A 27,948-nucleotide genomic window follows, 5' to 3' on the forward strand; every position below is an offset into this window, starting at 1 on the left:
TCCTCTGACTGCCAGCAGCACTCAGCTGTTCTCCGTTGGTGTCCCCCCCCCCCCCCCCCCCAGCTCCTAAAAACCAGAGGCTGAAGGTATGCATACCTAAGGAAGGGTGCATAATCTCCTCTGACTGCCCGCAGCACTCGGCTGTTCTCAGCCCCCACCCCCGACTGCCGGCAGCACTGGGCCACAGTAGGGAATTGGGAGAGGGAGCTGTTTGTGTCCTTACACCGGCAGCACTCAGTTTTTTGGGTTTTTTTGTTCCGCCAGTGCCGCCCCCCCCCCCCCCCCCGCTTGTGTCCCGATATTTTCTTCCTGTCATCTGGTCACCCTAGCTCCGACCCTTGGCTCTGGCTCCGACTCTGTCTCGACCCCCGTCTCTGGCATTTGGACTCTGACTCCAGTTCTGACCTGCGGCCCTGATTCTGGCCCTGTCTTGACCTTTGACTCTGGCATTTGGATGCCGACCACTAGATATGACTACCTAGGTCCCAGTCTCCTAACACAAACATGCAGTGTGGTTAAAGAGGTTTCTATATACGTTAAACACTTATGTAAAAAATCTTTGAACACGGCTGTAAACAAATAAATATACACCCACAAATCTTATTTACATTCAATTTACAATTTACATACAAAAAGTGGAAAGCCTAATGAATGCTGTTTTATGTACATAAATCCTACTATGTGCATGCACAAGTGCTAGTGCTCCAAAGTTGCATGTGCAAATGGAAGCCACATTTTGAAAGTTTGGTCTGTAATGGTTAAAATGATTTACCAGAATACTAACTAGGCAGTTAGCTAAATGGCTTTTCTACAGAATCGTTCCTCTAGTTTTATGTACATTAATAATTAAATGTTTATAAGAGCTCAAATTAAGTTTACTCAATGCACAAGACTAGTGGTTAAGGGTAAACACTGGAATAACGTGGCATGGTTTCAATGCTTAAAAGGGATTTGCATCACTTAAAATTCATGTTCATGACAATGAATAGAAATGGATGAAAATAGCCAAAATATTCATTAATATTCTTGAGAAGTGGTGCTGTAATTTCCTAGCCTTTTTTTAAATGCATGAAAATGAAAGTAAGGCCTTGTCTACACCAAAATTTAGTTCACAGCAAGCTGCACTAACAGTTCCCTAGAGCAGCGGTTCTCAAACTTCAGCAACCCGAGGACCCCCATTTTGATTTAAAAAAATTTCTGGGATCCTCAAGCCCTCCCCGGTCAGTCCCAGGCCCTGCCCCAACTCCACCCTTTCCCTCAAGACTCCATCCCAGCCCCACCTCTTCCCATCCGCCTCTCACTCCATGTCTCCTCCCTCCCTCAGTCTCCCCCACCCTCACTCACTTTCACCAGACTGGGAAAGAGGGTTGGGGTGTAGGAGGGGGTGCAGGGTGCAGGCTCTGGGAGGGAGTTTGGGTGCGGGAGGGGGTGTGAGGTGCGTGTTCTGAGAGGGAGTTTCGGTGCGGGCTCTGGGGATTGGGGTGCAGGAGGGGGTGAGGGGTGCGGCACTTACCTCAGGCAGCTCCGAAAGTGATTGAAACATCTCTCTGGCAGTGGCTCCTAGGTTTCTCAAGCAAATAATTCTCAACAGTAAAAATGAGGTGACACCAGATTTGTATGGAACATAAGTAACTTTTCGATTAAAATGAGTGATATCCTCTGAAGGTTACTTTTCAGTTATTGAATATGACCAACTATTTTCATTCAGATGAGATTTATAAATTGAGGGGTGTGGGAGGAGAGCTACATTTTAAATCAGAATAGCACTAGGGGAGAAGGGTTTGTTTGGTTTGGTTTTTAATTGTGACCTTACCAAATGAGGCAGCTTTGGTTTCAGCTATTACATCTTGATTATTATAGGTACTCTATTTTGAGAAATTAAAACCTGTGCAGCTGGAAAAGTGTTATTTCTGTACTAACTTGCAAACTGCCTTTAATAGTTTTCCCTTACCCCAGAAATACTGAAGACGTCTGTGGTTTATAAATTGAGGGGAAATCTCTAGAGCAGAGAATTTGGAGTTGTTGAAAGGAAGAAACTGTATTTGTCAGACCTATTAAAATAATTGTAGTGTTAAGATGATACTGGTATATTTATAAATTATAACTAGGCTTGGGAGGATTCAATTTGTATTGGTAAATGTAGGTAAACATTGATTTCCCCATATACACACAAACTGACAAAAATATTCTCATTGATAATTTAAATTCACAGATGAGAAAAGTAAGAAAAATGCTGCTTGAGATCTTTAATTAGAGTCTGCTTTAAGGATATTTATATATTTTGACATGATGTGGACAATTTTTGTTGTAATGGTTATAAACTTTTTGAATCTCAACATCTACTGTCATTACATAATTATTGTTTGACTGCCCTCATAATTTCTCACAATGTGAACATTTAAATAGACAAAAAATAAAAATAAGATGCTTAAAACCCACAATCTTGCGCAACTGTGAAAATGTAATTATATAAAAATTAAAAATGCTTACAAATAAATACTGATATAAACATCCAGAAAATGATATTAAAAAAACGGAATTCTGCCAAGTATGATTATATCACCGATATGTAAGAGGAAGACAAAAGTACAATAAGACAAATTAAAAAAAAAAAGTAATTGTGTTATACCAAGAAAACAAAAACCAGCAGGATCTTATTAAAGGGGATAAAGCAATATGCTGCATTTATTGTGAATACAGAAAGAATCATAGTAAGCAGTCAGTTATAGCTATAACATTCCATTTCACTCACACGTTCTTTCACACACACACAAGTTCTGCAAAGTTGTTGTTATAGTTACCAGCCTTAAAGTTGCTTGTGCCAAGTCACTGGCCAGGTGGCCTGGACACGAGGAGGGAGCGGGGCCTTGTCCGATGTGCATCTGATGCTCCTGGAAGTTGGTTGCAGAACCAGACCCAAAGTTCTCAGTCTTCAGGGCCTGTTTTTATAAGGATTTATCCTCATTCAAGTCTATAGGGTTTGCTTCATCATGCTGTTCTCACATTTGAAGTGATAATCAATCACGCAGATGGCACAGCAATGACGGCTTGTTATTATCTTGTTCTTCGATTCTTTGGCCGCCTCCCCTGTCCTTGGGGTGGTGCAGTTGTGGGTGGATTCCGGTGTGCCCTCAGGGTTATCATCGGGCTACCTGACCCAGCACATTCTTCGGCCTGTTGGCTCTTCCTCTAGATGTGGTGTCATTTATTAGGCTGGCACTTCAACCCTTTTATTACTCATCCAAATACACAACCACAATCACACTCTATTTTACTTAACATACTTCCTATTACATCTACATTTTATTACCTATACATTCTTTAACATAACCATTCTCAAATCATTGGGGCATGACAGACTCTAATGAATCTATTCATGTCACTTGTTACACATGAAAAGAAAACAAGCAAGATAGGAATGCGAAAGTAGAGGATTAAGAAATCTTGTTCCTGAACTCAGGAAGACTGCTGTTATCTTATCATTTTTAGAACAGACACTTTGTCTCTGGATTTTCTTCCTGCAGTTAACACAGAGACCTTGCAAACTAACAGGCCTGCTTCAATTAGCACAAACTGAGCAGGCTGAGAGAGCAGGCTGAGAGACATATTTCTTTCCAATAATACAAGCCAAACCCGGGGTCTGGACTGAGCCATACTTTCCTATAGCATCAATGTATTAACTACTATTTTAATCCAACAATTGAATCAATGTTCTGTGCCAAGGATTAACATTTATTAATAGATTAACCAGCAGCATGCTTGGACCAAAACAGTGATTCTAGCACCCTCTTGATGTGACCAATGAAAGTCTCAATTTGACAAATGATGCCAAAGTATAACAGTTTATATTTGTAAAAGAAAAAAAAAAACATTTATTTTTTAAATTAAATGAATATTTTAAAAAGTTTGTTGCATGTGAGGTACACACAGTCAAAATAGGCAGTTCATGCACATAAAGAAATCTTTGCAGAATGCCTTTTAGATTTCTTATTTAAAACACTGTCTATTATTTCATTCCACAAGATGTGAATTTAAAAACCCATGCAGGCAGCTTATGTTTTCTAGGACCAGATCCCTAAACATTGCTGCCTCGGGTTTTGTAACAAGTTCCCTCCCTCTTCTGATCATCTTTTGTGCTCTATATCCCCCCACTCTCTTTCAGGACACCTCCCAACCCCACATCCTTGGCCCCTGCTCACCAATAATATTTACTCCAAGGTCTCTCTCCTCCAGATTTCCTCTCCTTCACACTGTTTAATTCAAACCCTTATGCTACTCTCAATCCTACCACAACTTGATTTCATGCTTCCATTCTTCTTTGGCTCATTGGCCTCTTACTACACTCTGGTTAGGTGGCAGTAAAATGGACAAGTGAACTGTCACTCAAACCTCCCTTTCATTTATCCTTCACATCATATGCAGTCACAACCACCAGCAGCACATGGATGAGGAGGAGCTGGCTGAAGATAAACCCAAGTGAGAAGAAGGTGGGTGGGGAAAACACTTTGCAGACCTTGCTGCCACCATGATATTCCCTTCAGTCAAGGATAGCTGTCTCCAAACTGTCAAGCTAATCCACACTCAAAGGGCTTCTTTAGACTCCTTACTGGCACTGGATTCTTCAATAATATGAAGGGCATAAAATACATTCATTCTGTACATCTAGCTAAGAGACTCTGTGCTTTTCTTTCTGACAATAATCCACTCTGTCATAAATGACTTTGTTACCCCCAAAGTTGATTATTGCAACATACTATATCTTGCCTTGAAAACACAAGCTTTGAAAAAGTAGCATCTGCTGCATGAAGTGCTGGAACAAACAATTCAGCCCCTGTCATAACTATAAAGGGAAGGGTAAGAGCTCTCCTGTGTACAGTACTATAAAATCCCTCCTGGCCAGAGACTCCAAAATCCTTTTACCTGTAAAGGGTTAAGAAGCTCAGGTAACCTGGCTGACACCTGACCCAAAGGACCAATAAGGGGACAAGATACTTTCAAATCTTGGGGGGGGGGGGTAGGCTTTTGTTTGTGGTCTTTGTTTGGGAAGTTGTTCGCTCTTGGGACTAAGAGGGACCAGACATCAATCCAGGTTCTCCAAATCTTTCTGAACAAGTCTCTCATATTTCAAACTTGTAAGTAAACAGCCAGGCAAGGCGTGTTAGTTTACCTTTGTTTTCTCAGCTTGTAAATGTACCTTTTGCTAGAGTGTTTATCTCTGTTTGCTGTACTTTGAACCTAAGGCTAGAGGGGGGTCCTCTGAGCTCTTTAAGTTTGATTACCCTGTAAAGTTATTTTTCCATCCTGATTTTACAGAGAGGATTTTTACCTTTTTCTTTAATTAAAAGCCTTCTTTTTAAGAACCTGATTGATTTTTCCTTGTTTTTAGATCCAAGGGGGTTGGATCTTGATCCACCAGGAGTTGGTGGGAGGAAGGAGGGGGATGGTTAATTTCTCCTTGTTTTAAGATCCAAGGGGTTTGGATCTGTATTCACCAGGGAATTGGTGGAGAGTCTCTCAAGGCTACCCAGGGAAGGGAATTAGTTTTGGGAGTGGTGGCAGCGGATCAGATCTAAGCTGGTAGTTAAGCTTAGAAGTTTTCATGTAGGCCCCCACATTTGTACCCTAAAGTTCAAAGTGGGGAAGCTGCCTTGACATGGTGGCAGAGCGGTGGGATCATTTTAAACCAAAAGCCAGTAAGATTTTTTTCTCTCCTTTCTAGCTGCTTGGAAAGCAGAGCTGAAGGTAGATGCATATCTTATCTCTCCTTGCCTGAAGGCAGAGGTGTTAAGTTTTTTTTAACAAGGGTCTTTGTTAAGAGAAGGGTTCAATCAGTGAGCAAACAACTGGTAAAAGGAATTTACAAGCTGAATTGTTTTTTTTCTTTCTACCTCTCGAGGATAGCTAGTTAGAAAGTCTCTGTTACCTCAGCAGCAGCGTGAGCTGAGTGCATCCCAGTTTCAGTCAACTGCAGAGGGGTGTGGCCCAGCACAAGAAAACAGTAAAATGTCTACCAAAGAAGTAGCTAACAAAATAGAACTGGCCAGACTAGAAGCAGAAGAAAATGAAAAAAACCATCAGAGACTGCTTCAATTAAAAAAACTCGAGCAAGAAGCTGAAGAGAAAGCCAAAGAGGAGGCCCATGAAAGAGAAGAAAAAGCCAAAGAGGAGGCCCACAAGAGAGCTATGGAGCTAAGAGAAAAAGAGATGGAGGAGAGGGAAAAAGAGATGAAGCATGAACTGGAATTAGCACGGGCTAGGCCAGCTATACCAGCCAATCCTAACAACCCCTCTCCAGGTACCCCTTCCCATCCCAGAAAATTCCCCACCTACAAGGCAGGTGATGATACTGAGGCCTTCTTAGAAAATTTTGAAAGGGCCTGCCTTGGATACAGCATCACTACAGACCAGTACATGGTAGAGCTGAAGCCGCAGCTCAGTGGACCCTTAGCAGAGGTGGTGGCTGAAATGCCTAAGGAACACATGAACAGTTATGAACTTTTTAAAAACAATGCCAGAATCAGAATGGGGCTAACACCTGAGCATGCCCGTCGGCGGTTCAGAGCCCTAAGGTGGAAACCCGATGTGTCATTTACCCGACATGCCTACCACATTGGGGAAAAATTGGAATGCCTGGATATCAGGAGCCAATGTTAAATCTACGGAAGAGTTGCCCTTCCTAATGCAAATGGAGCAGTTTTTTGAGGGGGTTCCTGAGGAAATAGAAAGGTACAGCCTAGATGGGAAGCCCAAAACTGTAACTGAGGCAGGGGACATTGGAGCAAAATGGGTGGAGGTGGCAGAAAAGAAAAAAACTAGTAGCAGTTGGAGCGAATATCAGAAGGGGCAACCCAAAACCAAACCTTACCACCGGGGACAACCCAAGGCCCCACCCACATCCCAAGGGAAACCCCAGATGCCTTCTCACCCCACCACACCAGTCTCCACCAACCAACATCGCCCCGGTGATACCTTAGCAGGGCGATGTTTTAAATGTAATGAACTGGGACATATAAAGGCTCACTGCCCCAAGAACCCCAACCGATTACAGTTCATTACACCACAATCACACCAAAGATCCCCAGATCCAGATGCCTCTCTCATACCCTCGGAGCGAAGGGAAACCTTGAGAGTGGGCAGAAAGAAGGTTATCGCTTGGAGGGACACTGGGGCACAAGTGTCAACTATCCACCAATCCCTAGTGGATCAACCCGGAGGCTCCAGTGACAATTCAACCCTTCGTGTCACAGTCTGTAACCTTGCCTACAGCCAAGTTGCCTGTCCAGTACAAGGGCTGGACAGGAATGTGGACTTTTGCAGTCTATGACAATTCTCCCATCCCCATGCTGCTGGGGGAAGACTTGGCCAACCATGTGAAGCTAGCCAAGAGGGTGGGAATAGTCACCCGCAGCCAGACTAAGCAAGCTTGCACCCCCATCCCTGTTCCTGAGCCGTCCACCAGGGCCCCGTCTGTGTTACCAGAGACCCAGACAAAGGTGGTGGAACCGGATCCCCTGCCAATGACTGCAACAGCCGTAGTGGATCCATCCCAGAGACCCAGCCAAAGCCAGTCCCAGAACCAGAACTGGCAACACAACCAGTGCCAGAACCATCGCCAGCACTGAGTCCAGCGCTTGCAAACCCGTCTACAACTCCAACGCCAGAGGGCACTAGCGAGCCTGAACTGGCAGAAGCAGCAGATAACCCTACCCAAGAGGCTCAGCCAGAGCCTGAAATACAACATAGTGCACCAGCGGACAGCGGTTCAGTCAACGGAAACAGCCCCAGCACTTGCATCGCTTCCAGAGGGACCAAGCCCAAGTCCGCAGTCCAAGGAGGAACTGATGTCTCCAGCATCAAGGGAACAGTTCCAGGCCGAGCAGGAAGCAGATGACAGCCTTCAGAAAGCTTGGGCGGCGGCACGGAGCACCCCACCGCCTCTCTGCTCTTCTAACCGATCCCGGTTTGTTGTAGAACAAGGACTTTTATACAAGGAGACTCTTTCTAGTGGGCACCAGGAAGACTGGCATCCTCAAAGACAGTTGGTAGTTCCCACTAAGGATCAGATAAAGCTCTTGAACTTAGCCCATGATCATCCCAGTGGCCATTCTGGGGTGAACAGAACCAAAGACCGGTTGGGGAAGTCCTTCCACTGGGAGGGAATGGGCAAGGACATTGCTAATTATGTCCTGTCTTGTGAGGTGTGCCAACGAGTGGGAAAACCCCAAGACCAGGTTAAAGCCCCTCTCCAGCCACTACCCATAATTGAAGTCCCATTTCAGCGAGTAGCTGTAGATATTCTGGGTCCTTTCCCAAAGAAGACCCCCAGAGGAAAGCAGTACATACTGACTTTCATGGATTTTGCTACCCGATGGCCGGAAGCAGTACCCTTAAGCAACACCAGGGCTAAAAGTGTGTGCCAGGCATTAGCAGACATTTTTGCCAGGGTAGGTTGGCCCTCCGACATCCTTATCAATTCGGGAACTAATTTCCTGGCAGGGACCATGAAAAACCTGTGGGAAGCTCATGGGGTGAATCACTTGGTTGCCACCCCTTACCACCATCAAACCAATGGCCTGGTGGAGAGGTTTAATGGAACTGTGGGGGCCATGATAAGTAAATTCGTAAATGAACACTCCAATGATTGGGACCTAGTGTTGCAGCAGTTGCTTTTCGCCTACAGGGCTGTACCACATCCCAGTTTAGGGTTTTCACCATTTGAACGTGTGTATGGCCGCGAGGTTAAGGGGCCATTACAATTGGTGAAGCAGCAATGGGAGGGGTTTACCCCTTCTCCAGGAACTAACATTCTAGACTTTGTAAGCAACCTACAAAGCACCCTCCGACACTCTTTAGCCCTTGCTAAAGAAAACCTAAAGGATGCTCAGGAAGAGCAAAAGGCCTGGGATGATAAACATTCCAGAGAACGGTCCTTCAAAGTAGGAGACCAAGTCATGGTCTTAAAGGCACTCCAGGCCCATAAAATGGAAGCCTCGTGGGAAGGACCATTCACGGTCCAGGAGCGCCTAGGAGCTGTTAACTATCTCATAGCCTCCCCCACCTCCAATATAAAGCCTAAGGTATACCATGTTAATTCTCTTAAGCCCTTTTATTCCAGAGAATTAAACATTTGCCAGTTTACAGCCCAGGAAACAGATGACGCGGAGTGGCCTGAAGGTGTCTACTACAAAGGAAAAAGGGATGGTGGTGTGGAAGAGGTGAACCTCTCCGTGGATGTCTGCAGCGACAGCAGATCAAGGAGCTGTGCACAAGCTTTGCACCAATTTTCTCAGCCACTCCAGGACGGACCGAACGGGCATACCACTCCATTGACACAGGTAATGCTCACCCAATTAGAACCCCACCCTACCGGGAGTCACCTCATGTCCAAACTGCTATACAAAGGGAGATCCAGGACATGCTACAGATGGGTATAATCCGCCCCTCTAATAGTGCATGGGCATCTCCAGTGGTTCTAGTTCCCAAACCAGATGGAAAAATACGCTTCTGCGTGGACTACCGTAAGCTAAATGCTGTAACTCGTCCTGACAACTATCCAATGCCACGCACAGATGAGCTATTGGAGAAATTGGGACATGCCCAATTCATCTCTACTTTAGACTTAACCAAAGGGTACTGGCAAGTACCACTAGATGAACCCGCTAAGGAAAGGTCAGCCTTCGTCACCCAGGCAGGGGTGTATGAATTCAATGTACTCCCTTTCGGGTTGCAAAATGCACCCGCCACCTTCCAAAGACTTGTAGATGGTCTCCTAGCGGGACTGGGAGAATCTGCAGTTGCCTACCTCGATGATGTGGTCATTTTTTCTGATTCATGGACAGAACACCTGGAGCACCTGGAAAAAGTCTTCGAGCGCACCCGGCAGGCAGGACTAACTGTTAAGGCTAAAAAGTGTCAAATAGGCCAAAACAGAGTGACTTACCTGGGGCACCAGGTGGGTCAAGGAACTATAAATCCCCTACAGGCCAAAGTGGATGCTATCCAAAAATGGCCGGTTCCAAAGTCAAAGAAACAGGTCCAATCCTTCTTAGGCTTGGCCGGATATTATAGGCGATTTGTACCACACTACAGCCAAATCGCCGCCCCGCTGACAGACCTAACCAGAAAGAAACAGCCAAATGCAGTTCAGTGGACTGATGAATGTCAAAAGGCCTTTAACCAGCTTAAGGCGACACTCATGTCTGACCCTGTGCTAAGGACCCCAGACTTTGACAAACCGTTCCTAGTAACCACAGATGCATCTGAGCGGGGCGTGGGAGCAGTTTTAATGCAGGAAGGACCGGATCAAGAATTCCATCCTGTCGTGTTTCTCAGCAAGAAACTGTCTGAGAGGGAAAGCCACTGGTCAATCAGCGAAAAGGAATGCTACGCCATTGTGTACGCGCTGGAAAAGCTACGCCCATATGTTTGGGGACAGCGTTTCCAACTACAAACAGACCATGCTGCGCTACAGTGGCTTCATACCGCCAAGGGGAATAACAAAACACTTCTTCGGAGGAGTTTAGCTCTCCAAGATTTTGATTTTGAAATACAACACATTTCAGGGGCTTCTAACAAAGTGGCTGATGCACTGTCCCGGGAAAGTTTCCCAGAATAAACTGGTTAAAAATTGTTCTTGGAATGTGGAACATATTGTTAGTTTTTATATAATCAGTAGTATGTCTAAAGGTGCATGTGTCTTATTAACTCTGTTTTCTCCTAGAGCTCCAGGAAGAAATCACAGCCAGTGTGGAACCGGCTGTCCAACACTATCTGTGATTTGGGGGGCGTGTCATAATTATAAAGGGAAGGGTAAGAGCTCTCCTGTGTACAGTACTATAAAATCCCTCCTGGCCAGAGACTCCAAAATCCTTTTACCTGTAAAGGGTTAAGAAGCTCAGGTAACCTGGCTGACACCTGACCCAAAGGACCAATAAGGGGACAAGATACTTTCAAATCTTGGGGGGGGGGAGGCTTTTGTTTGTGCTCTTTGTTTGGGAAGTTGTTCGCTCTTGGGACTGAGAGGGACCAGACATCAATCCAGGTTCTCCAAATCTTTCTGAACAAGTCTCTCATGTTTCAAACTTGTAAGTAAACAGCCAGGCAAAGGGTGTTAGTTTATCTTTGTTTTCTCAACTTGTAAATGTACCTTTTGCTAGAGTGTTTATCTCTGTTTGCTGTACTTTGAACCTAAGGCTAGAGGGGGGTCCTCTGAGCTCTTTAAGTTTGATTACCCTGTAAAGTTATTTTTCCATCCTGATTTTACAGAGAGGATTTTTACCTTTTTCTTTAATTAAAAGCCTTCTTTTTAAGAACCTGATTGATTTTTCCTTGTTTTTAGATCCAAGGGGATTGGATCTTGATCCACCAGGAGTTGGTGGGAGAAGGGAGGGGGATTGTTAATTTCTCCTTGTTTTAAGATCCAAGGGGTTTGGATCTGTATTCACCAGGGAATTGGTGGAGAGTCTCTCAAGGCTACCCAGGGAAGGGAATTAGTTTTGGGAGTGGTGGCAGCGGACCAGATCTAAGCTGGTAGTTAAGCTTAGAAGTTTTCATGCAGGCCCCCACATTTGTACCCTAAAGTTCAAAGTGGGGAAGCAGCCGTGACAGCCCCACTGACAACCAAGTAGACATAATTCCTGAATGCCACATGCTCTATAATCTCCCTATTAAATGTGCAGCCATTACTCCACATAGCAGCAGCAGCATTGCTATGAATGAGCCAGTCCTCCCCTCATCCCTGATTAGTTTAGAGAGGTAACAGGAAATCCCACCCTGGCTTCCTGTTGCTAGCACTCCCTCCACTGAAGGATGGGAATGCCACTCAGAAGGAGGAGCCGGCGGACGGTCAGCTGGCATACAACTGGGACAGAGTAGTAATGAAAGGCAGTTTGGACCTCTTGGTTATCAGTTATTCATTTGTTAAGGGCCTGGAGTTTACTGCATTCCTCCCTCACTGTTTAATTGCTGAGGATGATTAAGCATATGTGTGGCTCTTCTTGGATGTCTTTTTTAATGGCTCAGTCAATGCCACAATAGATATATTGAGACATATCCATGAACTGTAGCTATTCTGGGATAAATTTCTGCCTCTCTAGACAGATTCTGCACCAAAGCAAGTAGGCAATCCAAGCAAAAAGGTGAGCCCTCACTACAACACTGATTTTAAATTTCAAACACAGAGTCAAGTTTCAGGCCTAGCTCCTTATTTCCAAAAAGTTGAATGAGCTGGACCAGGATACTAAAGAACTGCCTCACCCTTGAGACCTCAAATACCCTTCACAGCTCTGCTCCTCAGGAGCCTTGGTACTGTCTACCTGAAGCATGTGCACACGAGACAGGATTTTCTTGGCAGCCTGTCCAAGACTGAAATTCACTCCCACGGATTAAGGATGACCACACACCTGGCCACTTTGCAGTCAAAATGCTAACCTCACCTCTTTGACCTTGCTTCCCCACAAACTCTGAATCTACTGTAATTTACATAAAGCAAAACAAATGTAACTACTTAATTTACTCCCCAGGGTGTGGGGCCAGGAAGGAGAGTAAAATTTAGTTGGTCGATGTAAGTCATTTCCTATGTTATTTCCCTGAAATGTGTTCTGATACAACAATGTTAGGAGTTGGCTACAAGAACCTAAATAGAATACTATTCACCCATAAATAGCACATACTGTAAATGGAATTCAACTCTCAAAAGATCCCATTCTGACTTTTATATTGAGTATTGATTCCACAAGATTAAATGAAATTTTTAAAAGAGGATTTGGTTTTACTGGGAAATTTCAAACAAAATTAAATTTCCTATAACTTGGGCACCTCCATTTGTAGCAGGAAATGTGACATTAAAAGGTCACAGTCAATTTGAAATCTAGTCAATTTGAAAAAAGAAAGAAGGAAAAAATGAGTGCAAAGTAGTTTCAGGTATTATAGTTGCTGAAGTCCCCCTGCCGGTTTATGTGGCTTTACAATCATATTTTCCTTTCAAAAACTCTCTTTTTGCTGATCAACAGAACCACACAGTTAACAGAGGAAACTGACTAGCTAGATAGGGGCAATTGTTAAACTGATAGTACACAATCTGCTGTCATATGTACAAAATAAACGAAAAAAAGAAAGTTTGGTTATCTAATCTCTCTTATTTACAGTAATCTTAGTGGTGGCTTGTATCAGTAGTGAGTTAAACAACCCTTTTCAGACACTAGTGTGATTTTTGAATTCATGGTGTCCTGTTAAGCTGTTCACTTGTGTTTCTGCTCATCTCTATGGTAGACAGTCTCAATCACAATTGATTTCAGTGGCAGTTTCTTGGTGATCAGCGTCCAAAAATCTGCTTGGCTATTTAGGTGTCTAAATATAGAGTTAGGAAGGTGAGGTCAGACTCCCATGTTTTTAAATCTTGGCCTTAACCTCTCTGTGCCTGAGCTGTCTCTCTATTTTTTCAGTTTTGCTTTTTGCATCGTTCTCAATGGAACTGCTGGGTGCTGAGCACTTTTGAAAATCTGGCCTGTAACAAACCATCAGTGTCTTGTACTTTAATAAGCAGCTACCATTTAATTAGACTGATTAAATCTAAATGTATTGGGCCTGATTCTGATCAGTGGAGATATTTTGATTGACTCCAGTGTATGTGAAATCAGAACCATGCCCACTGTGTTACATGGGGCTTAAAAAAATGCAACACTTGTTAAAACATAACAGATAGGTTTTTTAAAAATGAAAGTATTAAATACAACAAATACCTTTGCATGAAAACTAAGCACTAAAGTGTCATTTCTGGTTTGCCGTGGGGATATTTTCCAAGTTATTCTAATTCACCTAAACACAGATTTCCTGTTAGCCTACAGATAACTCCCACTCCCTTCTGTAATGCAGTTGTACAGAAGTCTAAGTATATTTATTCATGGGAAATGTTATAATCCTCTATGAGCAATACTTTATAGTTGCCAAAGAAATACTTAATCTTAGCATTTCTCCTTTTCTCTTCCTGCTATCTCATCTCATTCAGCATCTGTTCCTCTTGGTCTACAAATGAAATGCCTTTGGTATTGTAGTTTCTGGTGCACATATGTTCAGATCAGCAGCAGCACCACATAAAGTTGGAATACAACACATCAGTTACAAGACAGCTTGCCAAAATTTTAATGAGTTGGCTTTTCCCTCCTCCCTCACTTGGCCCAGGGAGTTTCAGGCTCAATTTTGCTAAGAGATGAGTCAAAACTTTGTTCCACTTTATTCCCACAAGTATGCTAGTACTGAGCTATGAAAATAAGATTTGATAGGCGTTATTCTTATAAACCATGGTTCCATCTATTTTATTCTTGTAAGTGGTATCTCAGCTGGATGAACAAACAGCAGCCCTGATGTTTGGATTGTATTGATGATGTACAAAATGAATTGTAATGGTTTTTGTTTGTCGTCAACACATTCCAATCCAGTTTAAAACCTTGACTCTCTGAGGGTCTGAGACTTGGAGATGCTTACAACTCCCACCAACCCTTCTGCAATTTTGTCTCTGGCTCCAGACCTTCTCTCTGCTACTGCTCTTTAGTGGAGAAATTGGATTTCCTCAGAGAAAACTGAAACCATCTGAAAGGAAAGTGGTTTCCCCATCCTGTTACTCACACCTTCTTGTCAACTGTTTGAAATAGGCCACAGTGATTACATTGGCCTCCTTACCACTACAAAAGTGATTTTTCCTCCCTTGGTATTCTACTGTTGAGGATAGCCCACTTCCACCTTAATTGAATTGTCTCATTAGCACTGACCCCCCACTTGGTAAGGCAACTCCCATCTTTTCATGTACTGTTTATATATACCTGCCTACTATATTTTCCACTCCATGCAACTGAGCAAGTGGGTTTTAGCCCATGAAAGCTTATACCCAAATAAATTTGTTAGTCTCTAAGGTGCCACAAATACTCCTCGTTGTTTTTGCTGAAAGGAAACTGTCTCATCCCTACCCTTGGCTTTGACTCAGACACGGACTCCACATGTCCCTATTCCCTCCTAATCTGACCTCTCTTTTGCCTTGCATCACGTGCTCCCTCTTCCACCCTGCTCAGCCACTCCCTCCCATCTGGCTTCTTTCCCTCTGCCCCCAAGCATTATTATGATCATTTATATAGCACCATAAATGTGCGAGGCAATTTAGAGAAATTAGAGAAAAAGCCTGTCCAAAAGGCTTAAAATCTAAATTAGAAAAACACAGAAAATTAAGGTAACTTGTAATGGCAAGGGGAGTTGACAGATCAAACAAATAATATCAGAAGGCAAATGAACTCTGATTAAAAGAGCAAACAAATGACATCGTTAAACTGAATTACTATAATCTATAAATAAATATATCACGTCTACCACTTCCTCTCTATCCACAAGGCTTGTTACCCTGTCAAAGAAAGCTATCAGGTTGGTTTGACATGATTTGTTCTTGACAAATCCATACCATCAGTTACTTATCACCTTCTAGATGTTTGCAAATTGATTGCTTAATTATTTGCTCCATTATCTTTCAGGATACAGAATTAAGCTGACTGGTCTGTAATTCCCCGGGTTGTACTTGTTTCCCTTTTTATAGATGGGCGCTATACTTGCCCTTTTCCAGTCTTCTGGAATCTCTCCCATCTTCCATGGCTTTTCAAAGATAATCGCTAATGGCTCAGATATCTCCTGAGTCAGCTCCTTGAGTATTTTAGGATGCATTATATCAGGCCCTGGTGACTTAGACATCTAATTTGTCTAAGTAATTTTTAATTTGTTCTTTTTCTATTTTAGCCTCGGATCCTACCTCATTTTCATTGGCATTCACTATGTTAGACGTCTAGTCCCTACCAACCTCCTTGGTGAAAACTGAAACAAAGAAGTCATTAAGCACCTCTGCCAGTTCTACATTTTCTGTTATTATTTTTCCCTCCTCATTGAGTAACTGTCCTACCCTTGGTCTTCCTCTTGCTTCTAATGTATTTGTAGAATGTTTCCTTGTTACCCTTTATGTCTCTAGCTAGTTTGATCTCATTTTGTGCCTTGGCCTTTCTAATTTTGTCCCTACATACTTATGTTGTTTGTTTATATTCATCCTTTGTACTTTGACCTTGTTTCCACTTTTTGTAGGACTCTTTTTTTATTTTTAGATCATTGAAGATCTCCTGGTTAAGCCAGGATGGTCTCTTGCCATACTTCCTATCTTTCCCATGCAGTGGGATAGTTTGCTCTGGTGCCCTTAATAATGTCTCTTTGAAAAATTGCCAACTGTCTTCAATTGTTTTTCCCCTTGCTTCCCATGGGATCTTACCTACCACCTCCTACTGACTTTGCTAAAGTCTGCCTTCTTGAAATCCATTGTCTTTATTTTGCTGTTCTCCCTCCTACCATTCTTTAGAATCGTGAACTCTATCATTTCATGATCGCTTTCACCCAAGCTGCCTTCCACTTTCAAATTCTCAGCCAGTTCCTCCCTCTCCCGTAGGAGCTTTCTCCACTTTCTGAAATAAAAAATTGTCTCCAATACATTCCAAGAACTTTTTAGATAATCTGTGCCCTGCCGTGTTATTTTCCTAACACATGTCTGAGTAGCTGAAGTCCCCCATCACCACCAAGTCATATGCTTTGGATGATTTTGTTAGTTGTTTAAAAAAAGCCTCATCCACCTCTTCTTCCTGGTTAGGTGGTCTGTAGTAAACTCCTACTATGACATCACCCTTGTTTTTTACCCCTTTTATCCTTACCTAGAGACTTTCAACAAGTCTGTCTCCTATTTCCATCTCAACCTCAGTCCAAGTGTATACATTTTTAATATATAAGGCAACATCTCCCTTTTTCTCCTGCCTGTCCTTCCTGAGCAAGCTGTACCCTTCTATACCAATATTATGGTCATGCATATTATCCCACCACTGTGATGCCAACTATGTCATAGTTGTGTTTATTTACTAGCATTTTGAGTTCTTCCTGCTTGTTCCACATACTTCTTGCATTAGTATACAGACATCTAAGATATTGATTTTATTTCCACCCCCCATTTCTGTCTTGCTTCTCCTTTATCCCTGCTATAACAGCCCATACTCTCCCCAAATTCTGATCCTTCTTCCAGGTCTCCATGTTTTTGACTTACCTGTGGGCTTTGGTCACCTCATAGACTATCAGAGTTGGAAGGGACCTCGGGAGGTCATCTAGTTCAACCCCCCTGCTCAAAGCAGGACCAATCCCCAGACAGATTTTTGCCCCAGATCCCTAAATGGCCCCCTCAAGGATTGAACTCACAACCCTGGGTTTAGCAGGCCAATGCTCAAACCCCTTCAAACCTAGTTTAAAACCCTCCTCACTAGGTTAGCCAGTCTGAATCCAAATATGCTCTTCCCTTTCCTCGATAGGTAGACCCCATCTCTGTTTAGCAGTCCTTCTTCCTGAACAGCAACCCATCATCAAGGAAGCTCAAGCCCTCCTGGTGACACCATCTTCGCAGCCAATCATTCACCTCCAGTATGCATCTGTCTCTGCCTGGGCTCCGACCCTTGACCGGAAGGATCAAAGAAAACACCACCTGCACTCCCAACTCCCTCACCCTTACACCCAGAGCCCTGTAGTCACTTCTGTTCTGCTAAGGGCCATCCCAAACTATCCTCCCCCTATTGGGCATGGGTGAGTCTTGGAGGATGGACTAATCACACCAGTCATATGTGAAATACCATGCGCTCCTGAATCAATCCTTCAGCTAATTGAATGCTCATATGCAAAGACCAGATGTTCACCACCTTGCAAATGTTTGGCCAGCAGCCTGCCTGGCACAGAGACAAGTGTGGTGTGTACAAGGATCAGTGTGACAACGTGCCTAGTCATGGTGTCCTAGAAGAAGATGACACTGATGATGCCTTTGATGAATAAATGTTTTCAGTCATACATGTTCAGGCTAACTTCCCCCCCCAGATCCGCCTGCCTAGGAGCCGCTGCCAGCGGTGTGTGCAGGTTGCTTTCCTCTCACCCTCTCCCGCACCCCAACCCCCTGCCCTAGTTCAGAGCCCGCACACAAACTCCCACCCAGAGCCCACACCCCCTCCTGCACTTCAACCCCTTGCCCCAGCCCAGAGCCCACACTCAGCACCCAAGCTCCTTCCCAGAGCCTTAGGCAGGTGTGGGAGGGCGGGACTTGGACCCGTGCTGGGCACAACCAAAAATTTACAAACCTGTCACCCCTGGATGTCTCCTCAGTGAATGTATGAGCTCAAAGTATTTCCCTTTCCCTACCAGCATCATTGACTTCTGACTTCTCTGGACTGTTCTTCAGACAGCTGGATTTTGTCCAGGCATTCATTGCCTGCAGGCAGGCTCCTTTGTGGGATGGCATTGATAATGTTGGCTGAGAAGGAAAGTGCAGACAAGTGTATACAGCAGGCTGGAGGCTAGCAGGTCTGTCCTTTAAAGCCCCCTTCACTAGACCCAAAATGGCAACTCTGATTTCTCTACAAGACATTTTCATCGTTAAACAATGATTGCCATTCATTGACACTAGACTGAATTCACATAATAGTACATTATTCATGTGAAACAAGAAGCCATGTCTTTTAAATACCAAAGTTCATATTTATTTATCCTTTTATCTGAAAAATTAGTCTATTGCTGCCAAGAAAATCCTATATAATGGCTGGGAGGAGGATAAAGTGACCCAAGATGTTGGTTTCTTTTTTATTGTAATGATTTTAAAATGTGTCTTAGGCCTAGTCTACACCAGAAAATTAGCTCAGTTTAACTACGTTGGGCAGGGGTGTGAAAAATCCACTCCCATGACGGACGTCATTAAGTCAACCTTAGTCCCTGTGTAGACAGTGCCAGGTCAGTGGAAGAATACTGCCATTGATTTACCTACTGCCTCTTGTGGAGGTGGATTACCAATGCTCAGGGGACTACCCCTCCCATCGGCACAGATAGTGTCTACATGAAATACTGCAGCAGCACAGCTGTGCCACTGTAGCATTTTAAGCATAGACATACCCTTAGGTTACAAATGGAATACATTTAATTAGATCAAGTTAATACTGGACATAGGTACGTAATTTCTGCTAAATGTGAAAATACTTTAAAAACAGAAAACAAATATGGTTTATTGTTTGCACTCTGGCTTTAATTTCCCTTCTTTTTAAGGCCAAGCTATAATGGAGAAAGATAATTATTTCTGAACTATTTAGCACCCACTGAAGGATTTCATCACTAAGTACTACCCTATCCTCCCAGTTATCCAGTAATTTACCCCAAATCAAGCCCTCTTGGTTCCATCCTCCCTCCCTCTCAGCCAGCCATGTTCTACCAATATTCCCCAGATCCCCCTTCTCCTTGCTGCAAGCACACAACCCAATCTGATCAACTCCTCAGTGTCTTCACGATTCCTTCATAGGCTTCTTGTACCCTCTGGTTCAACTTCCCTCCCCATAATTCTCCAGTAGTAACTACTATGTCCCTCCTTTCTGCCCATATTACTCTTCAGGATCCCACAACCTCCACTGAGCCAGTAGCACCTTGTAATCCCCTCTCCCTCTCTACTCCCAAAAAACATTTGATCTGTTTTTTGAGTCAATCAGTGCTACTAAGTCTTCATCCACAGGAAACCAGAAGCCTCTTGCTGGTGCATAGTAGTCATTAATACCAGAATGGTCTTTCCTCCTTTGTTCCCACATCTACTGAAAATCTTGTTTGGAAGTAGTGGGCAAGGAATCTTGGTGTCACTTCTGACCACACACTTTTTTGGGAAGCCTTATTATACACCACAGGCTTTAATTCTTTCTTAGGGTGCTTCCCCGAAATACACAATGTCCTCCCGTTACTGGATCCCAACATGCCACAACCTGCACTCTTCACCTCTCAACACGCAACTCCACACATAAGGTTACTGTGGTTTTTTGTGAATGTGGTCCTCCTATATGTGCATTACATCATTAAGATCTGACTCTGATGAGAGATGAGATTTCAACAAAAAAAGAAGAAACTCTGACAAACTTTAGTGCCCCCTTTATGAGAAATGCTAACACAGAGGACTGAAAGTAGTTTTTATTCTCAGTCCAACAACAATGCGATTTCTATGGCTTCTTTTAACTAGAGTTATTTGCTTCTGCTAAATTACTAGAGACGTAATTACAATGGATTAATACAGATGAGTGTGTTTCATATATGATAAGAAGAATACATCAGGAATATGCTCAAACTCTAAAATGCAGAACTGGATCTGTTTGACCAAATTTGGGAGTGTTTGGAATCAGTGTCTTGCTCTGGCCTGTTAGAAAGATCAGAAACTCCTGCAAAATTTGATTCTAGGCTTAAGATTTTGAACAGTCCCAAAGCATTAGAGCCCAGCTTGAGAAATGACATTACTTTTCACACTTGTGTGATCACCTTGACCTTTAAATCCAAATCAGCGTAGCTGCAGGTGCAAAAGACTCAGGGACAGCCCCCATAAAGTAGGGCTCACCTTGCATTCCCATCTGATTCCGCCCTTTACCTATCAAGAAATCAGGAGGTCAGAAAACCTAACACAAATTGTTAATAATCTTTTCATAAATAAAGTTTGAAAATAAATGTTTATAGCATTACACAGAAGGTAATTTTCCTGTGTTCTTTCCAGTCTTAGACACAACCAAAATGGAAATTCCCAAATAGGGCAATGCAAAACAAGAACATTAACATAGAAAGTGCAGTGACTTACAGCTCATTTTCAGAGTCCAAAAGGAAAAAAACATTTCCAGAGGAAACGTGAGAAGATCAGTATAAATTAGTGGTTTTCGGGTCTGCAGACTATGTCTAAGGGGTTCACGAAAGGTTGGTGTTACCATAGAATAGTGGTTTTCAATCTGTGGTTCGTGGACCCCTAGGGGCCCACAGAATATGACTACGATTTCCAAAAGGGTCCACATCTCCATTCAAAAATTTGTAGGGGTCTGCAAATGAAAAAAGGTTGATATACATAAACTTTGACCCTGTTGGGCTCCTGCCCTGACACCAGAATTCTTCAAGTCTAGCCTCCTCCTGTAAGAAGAGAAAAGGAAATTGGAAATTTAAGTTGCACAAACAGAAGAAAAGCTTTAATTATATTTGCTGATGGAAGGCAACCATGATTCTGGCGTTTCCTAACTTTTCAGTGCTTGACTTTGCAACTTTAACATTCTTTTATCGTAGGTTTCTAGATGTAATATCCTATATTTATTTATTTTTTTAAAACTTAAAAATAGAAGAAACAAAAATTTCATCACATGGAACCATACATACCTCTCATATGCATCATCTGTATGGATCTTTAGATCCAAAGCACACTTCTCTGCTATTTGAGCTAATGGAGTAACTGGCCACAGTTGCAGACTGTTATCTTCTGTGTGGATCTACAGCTAGATGGAGATGGAGACACACACTTTACCATTTTGTCTAGCTATTCGCTAGACCAAAAAGGGCTGCTGAGACTCATGGATAACAGGTTCCATTCCAGGTTCTGCAGGACAGAGCTCTCTATAGACCCTTCTGCCCCATCCTTCCCCGTCCCCTTCTGCTCCTATGCCCCTTCTCAGCTCCTACCTGTCCCCTCCTCTCCTGCAATCCTCCCAACGCTGCCCATCCTCCACCACCACTTAACTCCTGCCCCATCCCTTCCTACTTCTTATCCCAGCTCCTGTCCTTGCCCCTGCCCCATCCCTCTCCTGCTCCTGCTAGGTCTCCCCCTTCTACTCCTGCCCATGTTCCTCCTCCTCTCTGCTTCTATCTTCCCCCTCTACAAACCCTACCCTTACCTGCCTCCCACTCCTATTCTGCCCCCATCACCAGTTTTTGTCCTTCTCCCTCGCTTTTGTTCCTATCCCCACCCAGTCTGTTTGCCCCATCCCATACTCCCAACTACTGCTGCTAAGCCCCCTCCCCAAGGTTCCTATCCTCCCTCTCCCACAAGCCCCTGTCTCTGTCCCCACACTTTTGCATCTCTTCCCTTCCCCACAGCATTTCTCACCCCTCTGCATTTGAGTCAGGTTGCTTCCTCTTTCTCCTCCATGCTGCCTGGAGCAAACAAGGATGGGGTGGGGCAGGAGGGGTGGTCACTGAGAGCACAGGAGATATAGTCTTTCTGCTCTCTGTTCGAGTGCCCAGCACCACTGAGACCCCTGGCACCCAGGAGGAGCAATTACAGGTAAATTCTTCTCCAGCCCCAGGATTGAGCATTCTCTCGTCTTTTGTAGTGATAACACAAACACAGTCCAGTTTAGAAGTGGTAAAGGGTCACTACAGCATGTTCAGCTCAGATGGAATCTTCAGGGAATTTAGCTGCCAATCTCTAACACATATCTACTGAGCCCGTGTGAACGGAGATTTTTCATCTTATAATTTAGCCACATTTGTGCAAATTTCTATGGGGACAACAAAAGACATCTCCCTGACACCAGGGACACCGGACACCTCTGCCAAATTTCAAGTCCCTGCTCCAAATCATGCAGGTGCTAGAGTTCTCAACAGAATAGTTGTTAGAATTTTTTATCATGGGGCAAACAACTGATTTTTCCCTAACCTTATTCTTGGAAGTGGCTGAACTGTTTTAGCTGAAACTTTCAAAAAAAGTCAGCTTGAGGTAGACACCCAGCATGGAAAATTTCAGTCCAAACAGTTGAAGTTTTGCAAAGGTATAACCAACTGAAAACGGTGTCTTTTAATGGAGAATGTTGGGCAACCTTAATTATAAACAAAGCAGGAGGAACCGCTGACTAGTTATATAGCCCACTTTATGCTGAGCAAAGGAGATACTTTAGCCATGAATTTGCTGATGTCCCCATCTTCTGAGATTCTGAGTGCACTACTCTTTCCTTGACACTCCAGGAGAGAGAGGGCAGACTATCTGAATTGGTATAATTTGGAAAGGTTTTAGCTATTGAAATAAACATATTGATGACATTATTACGAAGAATCCTGTTGAGCACCTTCTGGCATTTGAGAAGCTCGATGTCAGATAAGAAACATTTGTTCCACTGGTTTCACATTTATAATAAGGGAAATGCATGGAAAATAAAACACAAGTTCTAGCCTGCAGAACCACAAAGCCACAGGCCTCAAGCACATTACACATTCTTATCAGAGACCATGGACTTAATGCCAAGATAAAAACACAAAATCCCCACTGTACGATGTACATTTAATCTCTTTCTTTTTCCCAGCACTTTCCAAATTATTGCCAATTATTTCCAAGCATAACAGATTCATCCAATGTTACTTTCAATGTTGGAAGGGGGCCAAGCTGGGCAATTCCAGTTTACAAACACTGTCATTTGAAATAATTAAACAAAATAACTATGAGTAATATGAGAAGACCAAATCCTCAACTCTTACTCTGACAATCCTTCCTCTCAACTCAATAGGTGACTTGCCTGAGTGAGACCTGAATAAGAACTTCAGGAGTTAGCCCAATTTTAGTATCTATAAATTCAGTTTTATATTTCTACCAATAAGTGCACTATTAGGCCTCTAGCCATACAAACAAGAGTGGGGAGGCTAGTGTGTGGCATGATCCCTTTAATAGGGATGTTGCATTTAATTATATTATGGTATCTGTAAGATATGGATCAACTGCAGTTACTTCTTCAACCAGCACTCCTTTTTAGGGCTTGATCCTGCAAATGCTTATGCATATGAATAGCTTTACACATCTGAGTAGCTTCTTTGACTTCTCAGGTATGTAGCACCATTGAATTCAAAGGAACTACTCAGATAAGTGAAGTTATTCATGTGCATACATGCCTGTAGTACCGGGAACTTAACCATTAAAAATATGTTTCATAGATTCCAAGGCCTATAGGAACCATTATGATCATCTAGTCTGACCTCCTGTATAACACAGGCCAGAGCACCTTCCCCTGCGCCTCCCCCCCCCCCCCCCCCAAAAAAAAATCCTTTTGAACTAAAGCATATCTTTCAAAAAACATCCAGTCTTGATTTAAAAATGGCCAGGGATGGAGAATCCACCACGGCCTTGGTAAATTGTTCCAGTAGTTAATTAGCAAGGAGTCCGGTGGCACCTTAAAGACTAACAGATTTATTTGGGCATAAGTTTTCATGGGTTAAAAAAACCCACTTCTTCAGATGGGCTTTTACCCACTGTCCGGCCAGCCTACGTAAAAGAATAAATGGACACAAATCGGACATCAGGAATGGTAACATACAAAAGCCAGTAGGAGAACACTTCAGTCTCCCTGGACATTCTATAACAGATTTAAAAGTCACTATTCTTGAACAAAAAAACTTCAGAAACAGACTTCAAAGAGAAACAGCAGAACTAAAATTCATTTGCAAATTTAACACCATTAATTTGGGCTTGAATAGGGACTGGGAGTGGCTGGCTCATTACAGAAGCAGCTTTGCCTCTCCTTGAATTGACACCTCCTCTTCTATTATTGGGAGAGGACTACATCCACCCTGATCGAATTGGCCCTGTCAACACTGGTTCTCCACTTATGAGGTAACTCCCTTCTCTTCATGTGTCATTATATAATGCCTGCATCTGTAACTTTCACTCCATGCATCTGAAGAAGTGAGGTTTTTTTACCCACGAAAGCTTATGCCCAATAAATCTGTTAGTCTTTAAGGTGCCGCCAGACTCCTTGTTGTTTTTGTGGATAAAGACTAACACGGCTACCCCCTGATAGTTAATTAGCCTAACTCTTAAAAATTTACACCTTATATGTCTAGCTTCAACTTCCAATCATCGGATCTTGTTATACCCTTTGTCTGCTAGACATTAGTTCATTATCAAATATTTGTTCCCCATGTAAGTACTTATAGATTGTGATGAAGTCACTCTAAGCCTTCTCTTTGTTAAGCTAAATAAATCGAGCTTCTGGAGTCTATCACTATAAGGCATGTTTTCCAATCCTTTAATCATTCTTGTGGTCCTTCTCTGAAATGTCACCAATTTATCAACGTCCTTCCTGAATTGTGGACACCAGAACTGGACACAGTATTCCCGCAATAGTCACACTAGCACCGAATACAGAGGTAAAGCAACCACTATACTCCTACTTAAGAGTCTCCTGTTTACTCGTCCTAGGACTGAATTAACCCTTTTGGCTACAGCATTGCACTGGGAGCTCATGTACAGCTGATTATCCACCATGACCCCAAAATCTTTTTCACAGTCACTGCTTCCCAGGATAGCGCCCTTCATCTTGTAAGGATGGCCTATATTCCTTGTTCCTAGATGTATGTATTTACACTTAGCCATATTAAAATGCATGTTGTTTGCTTGCACCCAGCTTACCAGTCAATCCATATCACTCTCTATCAGTGACCTATTCTCTTCATCATTTACTACTCTCCCAATCTTGGTGTTGTCTGCAAACTTTATCGGTGATGGTTTTATGTTCTCTTCCTGGTCATAGATAAAAATGTGTAATCCCCAAGGAGATTACCTCGATTCCTGGGGCTCTGTCTGCTGGCAGCTCAGGGAGAGGCACACTGCCCCTGGGAGAGAGGGGGAGCCAAGGCTGACTCAGAGACTGCCCGGCAAGCAATAGGGAGTGAAATGCCCTCCCCAGGGAGCTCAGGAGAGGGGAGAAGCCATTTTTTGAGACAGTCTGGAGCCAGCCAGGGCAAGGGCAGGACTGGCTGTGTGGGGAGCTGGTGAGTCCCAGGCCTGCATGCAGGGTTCCCCCTGAGAACTGGCCTGTAGGGACCTGAAAGCAAGATTCCTCAGCTGGGCTTTTCCTTCTGCACTGATGACTCCCAGTTTGTAGAGTTTTGATGGGAAATTTCCCCAGCCAGGCTGAGTTAGCCCTCCAGCTCCCTAAGTGAGACCAGTCACCACATGGTCAGCTCAGTTCTGTCTGCTAGTTCAGGGCTGCTGCCTGCTGTGAGTGTGTCTGGATGCTGTGGTAGGAGACTACAGTTTGGATTTTAGTTTAGTTGTGTAATCTGCACCTTGAGCCCTGCACCCCTTTGTGGTGATGGAAAATCCTGGGACCAGAAGCAGCCTGACTCCTGCCTGAAGAGGATCCCTACCAGCAGAGATCAGCCCCTCTGCAGTGACCGAGGAGTCCAGAGTCATCTCTGAACCTGAGGATCATTCATGGAGTTTGTGAGTGCACCATCTTTTAGTCAGTCAGTCAGGGAAATTGTTTTGTGTCCTCAAGCCAGGGAGTAAGGGTTTGGGGATTTTATAACCTGCTGCGTATTAAACCTGTGGAGGGACTTACCACCTCCTCCCACTTGTGAGTCCTTTGGGCTGTACTGAACCCAGTCAGCCACACTGCTAAACCACTGCAGAGAAGATATCGCGGTCATAGGTCATGAAGGGCCCCAACAAATTACGCGTACCAACGGGACACTGATCTTACATTTGCTACATCAGGTCACGTGACTGGGGAAAGTCACCGGAATTATCAGTGTGGGCACTGGTGACCCTAAGAATAGTGTTTTACCCTGTTATGTTATATTTGTCTCCTGTTTAATATAATTACTGTGTTGAATATATTGTATGTATCTGTGTTATTTCTTGGGCAAGTAAGTGGTGGTTACCCTGTGGTTAGAATTTTCCTCCCAAGCTGCCCTGGTGACCTTGCCAGGAAGGAGCGAGGCGGGTGGAGGCATCGCCAAATAAATTCATAGGGAAAAATAAAGAAGATACACCCTGCTGAATGGGTGGCGGGATCCAGAAGAACCCAGACCTGTCCACCAAAATCTGTAGGCAGATTGGCATTAAAGAAGGTAGCCGGGTGGAGAGGGGGTGCTACAAATGTTAAATAACAAAGGCCAAGAACTGATCCTTGTGGAACATCATTAGAAACACATCTGCTCGATGATGATTGCCCCTTTACAATTACAGTTTGAGAACTTGGCCAGTTTTTAATACATTTTATGTGTGCCTTGTTAATTTTTTATCATTTGCATATTTCTGGTCTTTGTTTTGAAACTGTACACTGTATGCTTTTCAGTTTCAAAGTCCCAAATCACTATCCAGAGTGACAACCACTATAAAGTTATCATAATTTGGAGGTTTCTCTGGATAGGCTAAAATACATCCTATTCTGAATTAGTTACAAGATTATTTTTACCCACTGCGGTAAATCACCACTGAGCACATCTTTTTCTCTTCCTATTTCTGATATCACCAGATTCCACTTTAAAAAGTATGCCTGGAACTTTTAAATTATTGCAACATCTCAGTCTACCTCTTGATAAACTGCAAAATCCATTTAAGTTTCATTGTTTAGGTCTTCTGAAAGCCATTACTTGTAATCAAAAGACAAGACAAGAAGAGGCCAGTTGTGATTTTCTTTTTAAAAAATCTTTTATCCAGACTCATATTATTTAGTTATTCTATTCTATTCTAAATCATCAGTCTTTCTTCATAATAATCTGAACCCCATTGCCATCAGAACCACCCTACCCAGATTTGATTCCACCATGTCCATTCCCCATAAGGGAGTTTTATAATAACTAAGCTATTAAAATATTAAATAAAAATAATTATGTGAGAAACTTATTCTTAAATATTCTCAAAGTAGTTAATGTATTTAATGTGCATGATTAAAAATCACCATTTACATTCTTCATTTCCCATTAATTCTGCAGAATCTTAGAGTAACATGCCATAGAAAATGTTAACTCAGCCATTCATAAGGGAAAAAAACCCACCCATTTTCAGCATGCCTGAAATCCTTTTGACTATCAGCCTGAGGCCTTCAACAAGCTAAGGATCTGACTCCCACAAATCCTGATAGCTGAAACATAGAGATGAAAGGTATTGGTTAGTGCACTGTCTCCAGTCGTTAGTTTGCTTATAATGCATGACAAAATTATATTTTTGTTGTTACTTCTAATTTTTGATGCTCTTTGAATATTTTTTCTAACAGAAGGACAACAATTTAACTGAGTAAGAGCTTAAAAGATGTTGGTGGTAACGCTAGAATTGCAGAATGGGAAATGTAGAGCTAGTGAAGAGAGGCAAAAGGCAAC

The 27,948-nt window shown here is 43.1% G+C and overlaps 1 long non-coding RNA gene across 1 annotated transcript; it reads right to left on the minus strand.

Annotated features, from left to right (window-relative positions):
* Positions 1 to 20,538: 20,538 nt before the first annotated feature.
* Positions 20,539 to 27,713, minus strand: LOC135972900 (uncharacterized). Its single transcript, XR_010589502.1, has 3 exons — positions 27,628 to 27,713; positions 21,241 to 21,356; positions 20,539 to 21,000 (listed from the first exon to the last, which is right to left on the minus strand). It is a non-coding gene; the product is annotated as an uncharacterized LOC135972900 (long non-coding RNA).
* Between the last annotated feature and the right edge of the window lie 235 nt (positions 27,714 to 27,948).

This window comes from Chrysemys picta, chromosome 7, assembly GCF_011386835.1.
Source record: "Chrysemys picta bellii isolate R12L10 chromosome 7, ASM1138683v2, whole genome shotgun sequence".
In the NCBI taxonomy this organism is placed as follows: Eukaryota; Metazoa; Chordata; order Testudines; family Emydidae; genus Chrysemys; species Chrysemys picta.